The 16,981-nt window shown below is 46.2% G+C and overlaps 1 long non-coding RNA gene across 1 annotated transcript in view; it reads left to right on the forward strand.

Moving 5' to 3' along the window:
• LOC133052321 (uncharacterized) overlaps positions 1 to 16,662 on the forward strand; it is a 73,899-nt gene extending 57,237 nt beyond the window's left edge. The window contains exon 10 of the long non-coding RNA XR_009692026.1: positions 13,411 to 16,662. This is a non-coding gene — a long non-coding RNA (uncharacterized LOC133052321). The remainder of the gene's footprint in view (positions 1 to 13,410) is intronic.
• Positions 16,663 to 16,981: the final 319 nt, after the last annotated feature.

Consider the following 16,981-nt stretch of genomic DNA (forward strand, 5'->3'; position numbering starts at 1 on the left):
ACTTTGCGACTCTTTCATCGAGCAATCCCATCTCGTATCCTTTGGTTTTGTTCAGTCGCTCAGTCGTGTCTGACTCTTTGCGACCCCACAGACTGCAGCCCGCCAGGCCTCCCTGTCCATCACCATCTCCTGGAGTTAGCTCAAACTCATGTCCATTGAGTCAGTGATGCCATCCAGCCATCTCATCCTCTGTCATCCCCTTCTCCTCCTGCCCTCAATCTTTCCCAGCATCAGGGTCTTTTCCAAAGAGTCGGCTCTTGACATCAGGTGGCCAGAGGATTGGAGCTTCAGCTTCAGCATCAGTCCTTCCAAGGAATATTCAGGGTAGATTTCCTTTAGCATTGAGTGGTTTGATTTCCTTGCGGTCCAAGGGACTCTCGTGTATTCTGTACAGAATGCAACAAGCAGACACAAGCCAGAATAGGAACCATAGAAGGTAAGAAAATTTGTATATCCATCTTACCAAATCCATCTAGACATCACCTCAGAAGAAACGGTAATGCAAGATGGCACGTTTTGGGTCTTACCTCCAGCGTAAAAATCCCACTATTTATTAAAATCCGTGCACTGCACGCCTAGGAATGAGGTGCTTTCTCCAAGAAATGACTCTTTTTATTACCGTAACCCATACATACATTTGTCCCGATTCTTACAAATACTTTTGAATAGGAAAAACAATTTCTGTTTATACCTGAAGACATTTTTTTTTAAATAATGTTTTTAGCAGATACGGATTGCCTAGAATAGCTTATTTATTCACAGTATCGGGAGAGGATTTCAATGGAAATTGCAAAATAGGATTTTGTGCTAAACACAGTATTTGGTGTTTGTGGTGTGACAGCTTCTGTCACTGAACGTATTTTATTAAAGTGTCAGGGGTAAATTGAACAGCACTCTATTTTACTGTCTTTTTAACATCTCTGAACACCTCCTCATTTTACTGTTTCATGTTTTTACAGTCTCTCTGTGGGATAAATAAGCCAGTGACATCCATGCAAAATGTCAAGCGTGCTTAAGACTAATGTAAGTCGTCTGCCTGCAAAGGAATTTCATTCCAAGAGCACGTTCCTAAGTCCACTTTGTTCGTAAGTCCAACAAAGTTACCTGGGTACCCAAAGTAATAGGAGACGGAGTGCAATCGGTGATGTCACTCATTCCTGCCTTTGAGGAAATGCACGTTTGAATCTTTGAAAGTTTGCAACTTGAAGGTTCATACGTAGGGGACTAACTGTATTTCAGAAGTGAGTCTTGGGCTTGGCGTTAGAACGTAGCTATCCACCGTCTTCTGGAGAAGACTCTTGAGAGTCCCTTGGACTGCAAGGAGATCCAACCAGTCCATCCTAAAGGAGATCAGTCCTGGGTGTTCATTGGAAGGACTGATGCTGAAGCTGAAGCTCCAGTCCTTTGGCCACCTGATGTGAAGAGCCAACTCTTTGGAAAAGACCCTGATGCTGGGAAAGATTGAGGGCAGGAGGAGAAGGGGACGACAGAGGATGAGATGGTTGGATGGCAGCACCGACTCGATGGGCATGACTTTGAACAAACTCAGGGAGACGGTGAAGGACAGGGAGGCCTGGCGTGCTGCTGTCCACAGGGTCACAAAGAGACACGGCTTTGCATTGAACGTACTAAATAGCAACTTATTTCCCCACAGTAAAAAAAAAAAAAAGAAAAAAATACTTTTCAAAAGATAGAAGTTAAAAACTATATGGCAAATCTCTCTGTTTTTTTTTTTTTTTTTTAACCTGACAGTGATTATCACTGTAGCTTTATCTAGGTATATTCAGTGCTTTTAAAGACATTTATTAAAAGCAAAGGAAGCTCTGTTTCCATTCATGTGCCCTGAAGGCCAAGTTCCTACGTGCCCATGACAAGCGGAGCTTAACGCGGGATATTTCCCTAGCTTTTCCATCATTAGCACAGATGCCTGCTGACACCACGCAGAACTAATTGGTTCCCTCTATAGCAGGGCATAGCTCGTATGCTGTCCGCACGGGACGTGTGAAAACTGGAACCTCCAAGACTCCGTGTCAGTGAGCAATTTGAGCAGAATGCCTTCTTGTTCACCCGGTGCAAAGCAGGCTTTGACAATTCCATGAAACACAAAATCGGGTCCTTTGCAGAGACCTGGATGGACCCGGCGTCTGTCACGCAGAGTGAAGGCAGCCAGGCGGAGGAAAAACAAATACCATGTATGAATGCATATGTGTGCAGACCGAAAAAATGGGTACCGACGGATCTTTATTTGCAAAGCAGAAATAGAGACACAGAGGTAGAGAGGAAACATATGAGGGGGTGGGATGAATTGGGAGATGGAGACGGACGTGTATACACTATTGAGACTCTGTGTAAGAGAGATAACTAACCAAAAGCTACTGCGCGGCAGAGGGAACTCTATGGTGGCCTAAATGGGAAGGCAATGCAGAAAAGAGGGGATCTATGTGTGCACGTAGCTGATTCACTCTGCTGGACGGTGGAAACTGAATACTCTAGAGCAACTATGCGTCTGTGTGTGCTAAGTCATGACCCATTCTTTGCGACCCCATGGAATGTAGCCCGCCAGGCTCCTCTGTCCGTGGGATTCTTCAGGCAAGAATACTGGAGTGGGTTGCCATGCCCTCCTCCAGGGGATCTTCCCGAACCAAGGATCGAACCCGCCAGACCCATAAGACGTGTCTCTTACTTCTCCTGCCTTGACAGGCGGGTTCTTTACCGCTAGCGCCACCTGCGAAGCCCAAGGCAGTTATACTCCAGTGAAAATGTTTTGAAAAACAAACTTCCATGAACACCACGGCTCCTTCTTCTAACCTGACACCACCTGGCTTTGTCAGTTCGCGGTCACATCCGTCCACAGAGAACGCCGAAACATACCATTGCAGAAACCCATCTAAACTGTGTATTTAAAAAAAAAAAAAATTTATCTCAGTTTTAAGGTAGCAATCTGACCAGGGCTTTTTATTTATTTATTTTTTTTTTCCAGTGGGTTTTGTCGTACATTGCTATGAATCAGCCATTGACCAGGGCTTTTTAAAGATTATGCAGAGAAAATAATATTCCTGTTTTACCAAATGTCATCAAACCATTATGAATGTGTATTACATTCTGAAAGCTCCATTAAACACTTGCCATGGGTTTCCCTGGTGGGAAAGAATCCACCTGCCAATGCAGGAGACGTGGGTTTGGTCCCTGGGTCGGGAAGATCGCTTGGAGGAAGGCATGGCAACCCACTCCAGTATCCTTGCCTGGAGAATCCCATGGACAGAGGAGCCTGGCGGGCTACAGTCCATGGGGTCGCAAAGAATCAGACACAGCTGAGTGACTGACACTAGACTAGCGATCTCTACAAGACTGTGTGTGTATTTCTTCCTTTTTCTCAGGAGCACATATATATGTATGTATATATATACGTACATATACACAGAGAGGGGCTTCCCTCGTGGCTCAGCTGGTAAAGAATCTGCCTGCAATGTGGGAGACCTGGGTTCCATCCCCGGGTTGGGAAGATCCCCCTGGAGACGGGAAAGGCTCCCCACTCCAGTATCCTGGCCTTGGAGAATCCCATGGACTGTACAGTCCCGGGCTCATCTCTGCCAACACAAACACACTTTCTGGTCTAGCTGAGACTCAGCTACTACGTACTAGTAAGAAGCATTTGCCGAGATGAAACACTGGATAACACTTCATTAAGATTATACCATCTGAAGCCACTTGGCCTCCAAACACTTAGCTGTTGTCATGACCTCGGATCTATTTACTGATGAAGAAGAACTCAACCAGGCTTCATCTTTTTTTTTTTTTTTTTAAATTCGCTTCCTGGATTAAAAAGACTCTAAAAGAGAAAGTTTTTCTCTAAGAGTTAGACTTGTCAAAAGGTATGTGCCTTCGTTTACCGCGAACAGAATCCAAACTCTGAATTTTCATCTTCCCCATCCTAATTTTTTTCTTTTTTTTTCCAGCTCTCTTGGCATGGTGTCACCTATTTTTCTTTCTGGTTCCGAAGGCATGTCCAAAAAGCACTCCCAGAAAATAATTTAACGAGTTTTCTCTTCCTAAAGTATTTTCATAATCTATCATGTCAGTGTGCTTTCTTGTTAAAATTTATATATTTTACACAAAGGGGGGGAAAAATATATATATATACGATGTTACTGGCACACGAAGTTAGACTGACAGTCTTGATCGTAATAAAGTACACTTACCCCGAATGCCAGAGGAATGAAGAAAACAGATTCTTGTGTCTCCGGTAACCTTAGAAATGCCTTCAGTTATTTTTATGGCTTCTCTGGGCCAGCTGAGAACGCCAGTGGTATTCAAGTTGGGTCGTTAGGATTCTAATGTTTTGTGAAGTTTGTAAAAGCTCAGACCTGCTTCCCCTGAGTCGTCTTCAATGTGTGCGCGTGCTAAGGGATTTCAGTCGTGTCTAACTCCTTGCGATCTTACGGGCTGTAGCCCGCTGGGCTCTCTTCTGTCCATGGGATTCTCCAGGCCAGAATACTGGAGTGGGTTGCCAGGCCTGCCACCCCTCAGTCGCCTTTGATTTCATGAACCCCAAATCATCTTTCCCTTGACGTCCCTCAGCTCTTCCTTTTCCGGGGCCACATCTAGGGTGCTGAACACCACCACTGCATCTGAAACCGTGGCCCCCGAATCTCCACTTTTCTAACCCCCACTCGGGCATCACCGTTTCCACAGCCCTCCTGCGTGTCTAGGGCATCAATAACTTGGACCAGTCTGGTTGCATTTCCACGTCTTGGCTAGCATCAGTTGTGCTGCTGTGAACAGTTAGTCCCTTGGACTGCAAGGAGATCAAACTGGTCCCTCCTAAAGGAAATCAGTCCTGAATATTCATTTGAAGGACTGATGCTAAAGCTGAAGCTCCAATACTTTGGCCCCCTCATGCAAAGAGCTGACTCATTGGAAAAACCCTGATGCTGGGAAAGATTGAGGGCGGGAGGAGAAGGGGACGACAGAGGATGAGATGGTTGGATGGCATCACCGCCTCGATAGACATGAGTTTGAGCAAGCTCTGGGAGATGGTGAAGGACAAGGAAGCCTGGCGTGCTGCAGTCCGTGGGGTTGCAAAGGGTCGGACGTGACTTATCGACTGAACAACAACAAATGGCAGATCGGAAGAGTCTTGGCAAAATTGCCCTGGTAGAGTCACTGATCCTGAATTAAAGCCTAAGGTGAATCTCAAGGGACTGTTTAAATTTGGCAAGCCACTTCAGCACTGTATCTTTATCAGCGTGTTGAAAATGGGATTAGTTAGCAATGGTATGCACTCAAGTGGGCTTCCGTGATAGCCCAGTTGGTAAAGAATCCGCCTGCAATGCGGGAGACCCCAGTTCGACTCCTGGGTCAGGAAGATCCCCTGGAGAAGGGAAAGGCTACCCACTCCAGTGTTCTTGGGCTTCCCTGGAGGCTCAGCTGGTGAAGAATCCGCCTGCAATGCTGGAGGCCTGGGTTCCATCCCTGGGTTGGGAAGATCCCCTGGAGAAGGGAAGGGCTACCACTGCAGTATTCTGACCCGGAGAATTCCATGGACTGTATAGTCCACGGGGTCGCACGGGGACACAACTGAGCGACTTTCACTTTCACACACTCAAAACATAGTTTCACTTTCTTTAAAGACTGGGCTCTTGAATTAGTGGCAATATTTCGGTTAAATTTATGTTAAAAAAAAGAAATAAAAGAATTGTCTTCCGAAATGTGGATTGGGTGAGAGGCCCATACATGTGGTTCTACGTATACTTCCCTTGCAATTATCAGTTCAATGGCCAGAGAATTCATTTTTCCAGATTTCTTAACCCTGCTAGACAGGAACTCCAAGAAACAGAGAAAGTCCATGTGCATTTTCATTCTTCGGGGATATTATCCTTTTACCCGAACGTGGAGGAAGCAGAATTAATCTCTCCTGGAAAAACAGGTGTATCTCCCATTAGACGTTTTTCATCAATCGCCTGTCTTTTACGGCTGTTCTTCATTTTCTTAGAATTTACTGAGCACTGAAGTGACTTTTACTTCAAGATCATAAAATATAAGACAAAACCCAGACCCTTCTTCACCAGTTTACAGGCGTTTGCACATAAGCTCGTGAAGAAAATGTCTTTTGGTGAGTGTTAAAGAGTTGGACACGACTTCGCGACTAAACAACATCAGTGAGTTCGTTGACCACCTCACATCGAGATATTCTGGAGGGCTGAATGCCCTCAACAGTGAATCCAGGAGTAACTGTCAAGCTAAAAATAAAATTGCTAATTAGGTTCTGTTTATCCCGTGGATATTTCTACCAAAGTGTGTGTGTGTGTATCTGGAATCTGAGTCTGGGAAATTAATGGGGCGACTTTGGGGGGTGGTCCACTATTAAGAATCCATGCTTCTCGGCAGGGGGCACACGTTTGATCCATGGTTGGAGAACTAAAATTCCTGTGTGTGTGTGTGTGTGTGTGTGTGTGTGTATGTGTGCTCAGTCGTGTCCAGCTGTTTTGTGACCGCATGGACTAGAGCCCGTCAGGCTCCTCTGTCCATGGGATGCTCCAGGCATGAATACTGGAGTGGGTTGCCATGGCCTTCTCCAGGGGATCTGCCCGACCCAGGGATCAAAGCTGCATCTCCTGCATTGGCAGGCGGATTCTTTTTTTTTTTTTTTTCTAACCACTGAACCACCAGAGAAGTCAAGATCCCTTTGGTGCAGCCAAAAATTGTTTAAAAAAATAAATGGGCCAAGGACCATAATGTTTATAGAGAAGAAGCTTACTGTGGGCTGAATTCTGTCCCCTGCAAAATCCTTACCTTGAAGCTCTGACCCTCAGGGCCTGAGAATGAGGCTGTATTAGGAGATGAGAGTCTTCAAAGCGGTGATGAAGGTGGAATGAGGTCACTGGGGTGGGCCCTGATCCCATAGGACTGGGGTCCTGACAAGATGGGTACCTAGACCCTCTGCTCCACAACGAGAGAAACCACAGCAATGATAAGCCTGTCAACCCCAGCTAGAGAGTAGCCCCCACTCACCACGACTGGCAATGAAGACTCAACAAAGTTAAAAAAAAAAAAAAAACTTGCATGGAAAGAGTCTGGAAATTATCTCTTTAAGGAACAAAAATTTCCCCAGAAAAATAATTGCAGTTTGTTGCCAAGGTAAACACAGTTGTTAAAACCCTTGAGATGGATAACATTGGCAGGTACTCCTCTTTGCCCTGAATGCATTCATTTATTGATTTGCAGTGAATGAACTCACATATTAATTAATGTATGGGCAGCACCTGCCAAATTTGCTCTCTACCCTCAAAGGGACTGTCGAGAAAAATTCACCATCACAACACTGGGAAACCAACAAAGCTTGTCCCACCTTCAAAGGACGCCTTGTGTTAGAAGATGATTGATTTCAATGGTTGGTTGTGTCAGTGAAAAAGAAAATCCCTCTGTGACAGAGATGAAACCACCTGGCTCTCCCCCATCTTGCAGAGGATTAGAATAGAGACTTTTGCAGGAGTAGGCTTGCAACTTTCATGTGACTGTTGCACGGAAGACAGAAATGAATGAATAGGTCTTTTTGGCACACACCAGCCAAACACGCCTGCAAGTGTTAAACAATTTTAGTGTTTTTTTTTTTTTTTTAGCTATTCCCAGGTGTCTCGGTGGTAAAGAATCTGCCTGCCAGTGCAGGAGACCCATGTTTGATTCCCAGGGTCAAGAAGGTCTGCTGGGGAAGGGCATGGCAACCCACTCCAGTGTTCTTGCCTGGAGAATATCATGGAGAGAGGAGCCTGGCGGGCTACAGTCCATGGGGTCGCAAAGAGAGGGTCATGACTTAGTGATTTAGCACACATGCACACACAATATTTCACTGTATATATGTACCACAACTTCTTTATCCATTCATCTGTTAGATCCAAACCAACCATAGAAACACACATTTAATGTTGATGGACTTCCGTATGCAAATATACACATACATACCACAGCCTTTTTTCATCTGCTGCGTCTTCCAAGAGTCACTAACATACACCACCGTGGAAGCATTTGAGAAAATGGAACAACAGGAACCCATCATTTCAGGATGTAACCAGAAAGCTATGGTGGATCCAAGTTGCCTTCCTTTTCAAAGAATCTGAAAAGGAATAAAAGGCAATACAAATGAACTTTTTTACGAAAGAGAAACAGATGCACAGATTTGGAAAACAAATTTCTGGTTGCCAAAGAAAAGGAAGGGAGAAAGTCTTCGTCGCTCATTCATATCTGACTCTTTGCCACCCCGTGGACTGTAGCCCAAGAGGCTCCTCCGTCCATGGGATTCTTCAGGCAGGAATACTGGAGTGGGTTACCATGCCCTCCTCCAGGGGATCTTCCCGACCCGTGGAATCAAACCCAAAATTTGCACTGTGGGCAAGTTCTTTACCATCTGAGCCACCGGGGAAACCCAAAAAGGAAGGGAGAGAGGGCTAAATTAGAAGTTTAATTAGAAGATACACATTACTTTATATAAGAAGGATAAGCAACGTGGTCCTACTATATAGCACAGGGAACTATAGTCAGTATCTTATAGTAACCTATATGAAAAAGAATATGTGTGTGTGTGTGTGTGTGTGTGTGTGTTACTTGCTTATTCATGTCCAACTCTTTGAGGCTCCCATGGACGGTAGCCCACCTGGCTCCTCTGTCCATGAGATTCATCAGGTTTCCAGGCAAGAATACTGGAGTGGGTAACCATTCTGTTCTCCAGGGGATCTTCCCAGACCCAGGGATTGAACCCATGTCTCCCGCATTGCGGACAGATATGTATATATATATATCCTTAACTGAATCACTTTTTTGTATGCCCAAAGCTAACGCAACACTGTTAAATCAACTATCCTTCCATTTGAACACCTAAAGAAAAGAACTGTTCCATTCGAGCCGGGAAAGAATGTTCACCGTTCATTAACTACCTCACCCCCTACTTGGCATCTGGAACCTGACTCCTGGCAGCTCGAGAAGACGGATCCCAACACGCTTGTCAGCCCCGAGGCATGAACAGAATCAGGCAGTTATTCGCATTCAAATCGTTTGAGACAAGCACAGCGTTGATCCTTTACGCTCCAGATGCCAGTGTTTAGATGCGGAACAAACAAAATAAAGAGGCATGAAATGCAGTGTGTTTCCGTGGGTGGAATAAGGAAGCCCTTCAGACGCAGTCACGAACTGTGGAGCCTGAGCTTCCCAAGTACGTTCTCTGCTCTTGAGAATCATCACCAGGGGCCACAAGAGCAGCTCCTGAGGGACGTGGTTGCCTGTTTAACTTTCTCGTCCAAGACAGGCCGTTCCTGATAAGTGAACTCTTTCAACAGCTCCGCAGTGCAGTCCTTGTACCCGTCAGATTCTTGTTGTTCCGGTTACGTGCCTGCTCGATGCCAGATCCAAAGCTAGGTGGTTGGGCGGGTTACGAAGTGAGCACGGCCAGGGCCATGAGAACATCAGATGAGTCGACTGGGGTAGGTGCTGTGAGGCGAATCGACAGGTTGCTGGGGGAGAACGTGTTAACAGAGAGAGTGGGTTGGTCCGGCCGGCCGGAGATGGATCTCCCACGGAAGACACGACACGTGCAAAGATCTCCAGCAGACGAAGGTGAAAGGGGAGGAGAGACCGTGACTGGACGGCATGGCAAAAGGGGAGGTGGGTTAAAAGAGTGAGACCAGGGGTGGAAAGAAGGACCACAATTTAGGATCTTACGCATCGAGCCAATGATATCATCCACTGTGAGTCAACGCTATCATCCATTGTAAGAGCCGTGGCAAGCTCTGAAAAGTCGTAAGGAGAGAGAGCTTCCTCGTGTAGAACAGAATTTTGGCCAAGTGACGGCCTCCAAAAAATCAAGCGCAGACAGTGACTGCAGCCATGAAATTAAAAGACACTTGCTGCATGGAAGGAAAGCTATGACCGACCCTAGGCAGCATATTAAAAATCAGAGACATCAGTTTGTTGACAGAGGTCCGTCTAGTCAAAGCTATGGTTTTTCCAGTAGTCATGTATGGATGTGAGAGTTGGACCGTAAAGAAGGCTGAGCACAGAAGAACGGATGCTTTCAAGCTGTGATGTTGGAGAAGACTCTTGAGAGTCCCTTGGACAGCAAGGGTTGATTTCTTTGAGGATGGACTGGTCGGATCTCCTTGCAGTCCATGGGAGTCTCAAGAGACTTTTCTCCAACGTCACAGTTCAGAAGCATCAATTGCAATCCAAGGGACTCTCGAGAGTCCTTTTCCAACAGCACAGTTCAGAAGCATCAGTACCTCGGCACTCAGCCTTCTTTACAGGGAAGGTCCTTTCTGCCCCCCAAAATCTGTTTGTGGGAAGCAGTTGTTTTCCCAGAAGAACCCGCTGGTGTCAGCAACTCTGGGCTCAGCAGCTGAGCTGCAAACGTGGGTTCCACCCCAAGCCTGCTGACCACGCTCTGGAGAACCTCTCGGCCAGATGCTTCAGGCCATCCATCTGCTCATGTGGACAGCAGCCAGCCCTCCTGGGGAGGATAAGGGACAGACGACGTGGTCCAGGGAGGGGAGGACAAGAAGTCAGCATCCATCCCTTACCCCTACCCCCCACCCCTCGCCAGGGAAATCCCAGGAAGGAGGTGAGAGAGATTCGTCTTTTTCCTAAAAGAACTCAACAAGGATTCGAGTTGTGCGTCGTGGTCTCCTGGAGGCCACAGGAAATGTTGCGGGCGAGAATCTGGCGACCGCCGGCGGGACCGACTTTCCTGGAGCGGAAACTCTCCTCCCACGCGGTGGACAAAAGCATGCAAGGGAAGAGATCAGAAGTCCCGGGGGGGAGTGGGCTGAGGAAAGCCAAGAATTCCAGTAGCAGGAGCAGAAACGCTGTGGTCAGTGTCTCCTGGGGTCCTCCCTGCCTTCCCGGGGCGACCCCCTCACATCTCCTCTGCTTCGTAGCATCCTTGCTCTTGGTCTGCCCTTTCTCTCCTTCCTCAGCCTCTACTCCCATCCCTTTCTTTTTTTGCTCATCCTCCGGTCTCCAGTCTCAGAAAAGAACTCTGCATCCAGGCGACCGACAGCTTCCTGTGTTTAATCACTTTGTCTCTTCGGGGCTCATTTTCTTTAAACACAAGACTGGTAAGGACTTCCCTGGTGGTTCAGCGGTAAAGAACCTGCCTGCCATGCAGGAGGTATCATAACAGAGTACAAGATCAACTGAAGTCAAGCCGTGAGTGGGTTTCCATTTTTGTCAGATACACATCACACCAATAGAGCGTGAAGAATACGATAGAAATAGCCCATAAAGAAGGCTGAACACCAAAGAGTTGATGTTTTAGAATTTGTGCTGCTGGAGAAGACTCTTGAGAGTCCCTTGGACTGCAAGGAGATCCAGCCAGTGCATCCTCAAGGAAATCAACCCTGAATATTCATTGGAGGGACTGATGCTGAAGCTGAAACTCCAATACTCTGGCCACCTGATGCGAAGAACAGACTTGTCAGAACAGACTGTGATGCTGGGAAAGATTGGAGGTGGGAGGAGAAGGGGACGACAGAGGATGAGATGGTTGGATGACATCACTGACTCGATGGGAACAAGTTTGAGCAAGCTCCGGGAAATAGTGAAGGACAGAGAAGCCTGGCATGCTGCAGTTCACGGGGTCGCAGAGAGGCAGGCACGACTGAGCGACAGAACAGTTTGGACCAACCCCACCTGAGAAAAAAATCCCTCCAAGGTCAAGCAGACAAATGAAACTCCCCTGCCAGGGAAATATGCTCCCGGCTTCCAAAGCAGCCGTCCTAAGCTGTTTTCCTGCGTCTGCTGGAGGTGAGCTAGGGCAGGCGGCCTCTGGAGCCTGACGTTTGCAGCTGGACTCCCTACAGAGATTCCGTGCCGGGTTCTAATCATAGCGCTATCTCCACGTCTAGACTGTGTGTTTGGCCGCACTCACGCAGATAGCGTGGGCTGGCCCCGTCGACCCTGGGTCTTTGACCACAAAGCTGGCGACAGACAGCTCTGTGGTACAAGAGAGATGATGTCCCTGCCATCATGTCACCTTATTGTTTTGTTTGTTTAAATTGAAGTATAATTGCTTTACAATGTCATGTTGCTCCCTGCTATACAACCAAGTGAATCAGCCGTATGCAGACATGGATCCCCTCACTCTTAACGCCTCTCTCCCACCCAAATTTCACCTTTTGCCTCCCCCGCCCCAAACACATACACTGGATGGATATATTTCACTCAGAAACCTCCCACACATGATTTACCTAAAGCGCTGCTTGCTTGAGGTCATTTTTGGCAAAAGCCCCGGATTCTCATAAATCATTATTTTCTGCTTTTCCTATTGCTGGTCCTTTTTTTTTTTTTTTTCCTGGCATGTGTTATTCTGTTAATTCTCCAGGGATGTTTCCAACATCTCCACGGCAGCCCCGCCTCTGTGTGCACACGTATCTTTAAGTTATCCCCACGTCTTCTCGATAGGCAGCATGTCTGGAATGCTAAGAAGCGGAATAAAGAGCTAATTGTTGGATGGGTGAAACATCAAGACGGCAATGAACCGACTTCTGAGGGTGTTATCAAGTCATCACAGTGGTAGCTTTTGGAAGTCCTCTCTGTGTGATCGGTCCTGGGCTGATGGCTTCAGGGAGCATTATTTTTTGTGACTCGGAGCTCTGAGGATGATCCAAGTGGGACCTGCAGCCTGAACGCAGGATTTGGCTTCCATCTCTTGAGTTCTTAAGCCACTTGTCTGCACAAGAAAGCCTTTAAGAGCTCAGCGTCATCATTATAAGTGGGGCTTCTTTTTCTTTTCTTCTGTTTTCACATCAGGATCTTGGAGTTCTTTCAACACATAAATAAATGTGGATTTGTGTGTGTGTGTGTGTGAAACAGAACCTTTTTGCTAGAAATCTTTTTTTTTTTTTTTTGCCTTTGCTTTTTTTTTCTATTTCGGCTCCCTCCAAGGAGAAGACTATAACTCAAGGGGGGGGGGGGGAGGAGCAAAATGATGATCCAAGTAAGACTAGTTAATGATGGGTCGGGAGGGGGGAGGTACAGAAAGTTATTGCATTTTTGTTCCACCATAAAGCTGGTGGCTCAGATGGTTAAGAGGCTGCCTGCAAAGTGGGAGACCTGGGTTCGATCACTGAGTCGGGAAGACCCCTGGGGGAAGAAATGGCAACCCACTCCTGTATTCTTGCCTGGAGAATCCCCATGGACAGAGGAGCCTGGCAGGCCACAGTCCATGGGGTCAAAAAGAGTTGGACACAACTGAGTGACCGACACCCAAATAAACCAGGAGCGGGGCAGCTGCCACAGCAGAAGCCCATTCCTAACCACCCCCTCTAGTTTGAAACTAGAAACGTCCTTCGCTGGTACTTTCTCCAGAGTGCCCAAAGATACTTCTCTCTTTTTAAACAGATTTGTAAACTCTTTTTGTTTTTGTAGAAGGGCATGCCCCGAAGCATGTGGGACGTCAGTTCCCTGACCGGGGATCAAACCCGGGACCCCTGCATTGGAAGTGCAAGAGTCTCAACTTCCGGACCGCCAGGGAACTTACCAAAGGACCTTTCTCCATGTGTAGTTTCTCCGCAAGACAGCCTGTGCAAACCCGTTTCTTCACGTTCTGCTGCAGCGCTGGTGGCCGTGGACAAGAAGTCACTTCTCTCCGGAAGGACAGAGTTTTTGGACGGCCCTGCCTTTTTGAGCCCAGCGCCATTTAGCTGCAGAGAGATCAGGCGGCTTCAGTTCTGTGTGGCCTCCTCTTCCGCCCTTGGTCTTCTCTGGTTGCGGTGTGTGGACTCCTCACGGCGGTGGCTTCTCTTGTGGAGCACTGTGGCCTCCTAGGGCCTCCTAGGGCGCGAGGGTTTCAGTAGCCGCGGCTTCCGGGATTTGTTGCCCCATGGCACGTGGGAATTGCCCCGGACCAAGAATCGAGCCCGTGTCTCCTGCATTGGCGGGCAGCTTCGTTACTGCTGAGACACCACGGAAGTTGCAGTCTCTTGTTTTGCGACACTGACTACATGGTAACGTGACCTGGGGATCTGAATAACAAATCCAGGGCTAGGTTCTCAATCCAGGAGATTTCGTTTCAATGCACCTGCCCCTCAAAATCTGTGGTCCATGGACCCAGAGCACGGGTATCACCTTGGAGGGGCGGGAAATGCAGAATTTAGGGGCCGCTGCTTCAGATACGGCAAGTCAGAATCTCTGTTGTGCCTGACTCTCTGCGACCCCACGGACGGTAGCCCGCCAGGCTCCTCTATCTGTGGGATTGTCCAGGCAAGGATACTGGAGTGGGTTGTCATGTCCTTCTCCAGGGGATCTTCCCCACCCAGGGATCGAACCTGCGTCTCCTGCATTGCAGGCAGATTCTTTAGCACCAGAGCCATCTTTGTTCAGTTGCTCGGTTGCGTCTGACTCTTTGTGACCCCATGAACCACAGCACACCAGGCTTCCCTGTCCATCACCAACTCCCGGAGCTTGCTCAAACTCATGTCCATCGAGTCGGTGATGCCATCCAACCATCTCATCCTCTGTCATCCCCTTCTCCTCCTGCCCTCAATCTTTCCCAGCATCAGGGTCTTTTCCAAGGAGTCCGTTCTTCACATCAGGTGGCCAGAGTATTGGAGCTTCAGCTTCAGCATCAGTCCTTCCAATGAATATTCCCAAGTAAGAATCTGTGCTGTCCCAAGATGCCTGGGTGACTCAAAAAAACGTTGAGACTTTAGAAGCCCTAACCTAGTAAGATTTCTCAGATCCATATGTTATGGGGTTTTCTCCTTGCAAAGCATGACACGTCATACTGTATCTCCTGAAATTAGAATCTCTTACCAGGCAGTCCATCCACGAAAACCTTCTCCCCCCACCCCCAAGCACCTCCTTCACATGACTGAGAGACACAGCCTCTGCATTTTTATTTTATTTTTAGATCTCTTTAATAGACACTTGCCCCCACAACCCTTTAATTTAACACAGCATCCATGATGAGCCAGAAACGAACCTGAAACCTCTTTCAAAGAAAACAGTGTTGAGAAAGAATCTTTTGACACTTCATCATTTTTTTCTCCCCCTAAACCAAAGCTAACCACCGCTCCCTCCCCCTCCCCCTCTAGAGCCGCAAACCATCCACTCCCTTTCCAGGGCATCATGGCACTCTTAAAAACAAATTATACATAAAAAATTCGCCACCACAAATTCCCAGATGATCAGTAACGGGGCAAGTAGGCACAGCTCAAGAAGAAGCAAGAAAAAAAAAAAAAGTGGGGAGGGGAAAAAAAAAAAAGGAACCATTCTTTCCGCGATGGCTTTATTTTTTTAATTTGGAAATTGGCTTCCTTTTTGAATTTGTCTTCCAAGATGTACAGTGGCTTAAGCGGTGGCCCCTTGCCATCTGCTTTACTCAATTTGAAACTCCTCTCATCATAGTATTTTTTTTGACCACCACTTTCTCTGTTCTTTTCATCTACCTGCTCCGTGACAGTGAAAATGTGCATTTGCTCTGAACAGCTGCAGTTTTCGAGGTCTTTGCCAGAATCCTCAAAGCGGAGGCATTTGCTTCTCTTTGTTAAGTTTAAATTTTTTTTTTTTTTCATTTACACACTGCCACGCTGTAGATTGTGGGTGATTCCATTCATGTCTGGTGCTTGTCATGAATCTTCACTGTTTGCATTTTGCTTGAAGATGTGTTATGTTTTGCATTTATCGCATAGTCTTACATTATATGAGGGTGGCTCAAAAGGTAAGGAATCCGCCTGCATTGCAGGAGACCTGGGTTTGATTCCCTGGGTCAGGAAGATCCCCTGGAGAAGGGAACGGCAACCCACTTCAGTATTCTTGCCTGGAGAATCCCATGGACAGAGGAGAGACTGGCGGGCTGCAGGCCACAGGGTCACAAAAGAGGCGGACACAGCCGAGTGACTGACACTTACACTTTTCGTGTAGTAAAATTATGGCAGACGTTTGTGTGTGGGTTGTGGTCCCTCTGTAAAAACAGTTCCAGTAAAAATGTCTCAAGTGTCACTCTCCTCCCTATCTTCTGCATGCAGTCAAATTAAAGATTCAAAGTATTTCTGGAACATCAAAGGTGACCTCTGACTCCAGAGCTAAAACAAAAGACGTTTCCAGCCTTTTGGAAGGATGTCGCTCCTATTTTCCAAACGCTGGTCCTCTAATAGTTTGCAAATGCAAAAGGCATCCTTTAAAGAAACACCCAGGAGGCAGGGGGCTGGAAGGAATCAAAGCAACATCGGATGCACACGGTAGTGTCACATCTGGGGAGGAATGTTTTAAAATACTTTCGGTCCGCATTTCTGCTTTCAAAGAAAAGCCTCTGTTTCCTGTGGGTTGAATGGTTTGTCTGTTTGCCTCCTGATTGGGAGATGGGAGGAGAGAGGACACACCAGGGCCAGCGAGCAGGTTCAGTTTGAATGCACGACTCCTAACGCGCTGGGATTGGAGCCAGACGGAGGAATCCTTCCACCAAAAGACAGCAATATGATGATAATAACGCGATGCATCATGGCAATGTTGATACATATGCTATAATATGCTACTATATATTATTACTGTGTATATAATGTATAATTATAATACTATATATTATCATATATAATAATGCTATATATTATGATATATATAATATGTAATATACTACTATATTATTACCATATATAATAATATATATATCACTACCATATATAATACGCTTCTATATATTATTACTATATATAATATATAATAATACTATACATTATTACCATATATAATAATATATATCACTACCATATATAATATAATTATGCTTCTATATATTATTATTATATATCACATATAATAATACAGTATTACCATATATAATATGTAATATAATGCTGTATATTATTGCAATGTATACATTACAATATAGTAATCATCCATTATAATATATATACTAATATTATATATTATTTCAATGTATATGTGGTAATATAATACTGTATATTATTACAATGTATATATTATATATAACAATAATATA

The sequence above is a fragment of the Dama dama genome, chromosome X (assembly GCF_033118175.1).
Source record: "Dama dama isolate Ldn47 chromosome X, ASM3311817v1, whole genome shotgun sequence".
Lineage (NCBI taxonomy): Eukaryota > Metazoa > Chordata > Mammalia > Artiodactyla > Cervidae > Dama > Dama dama.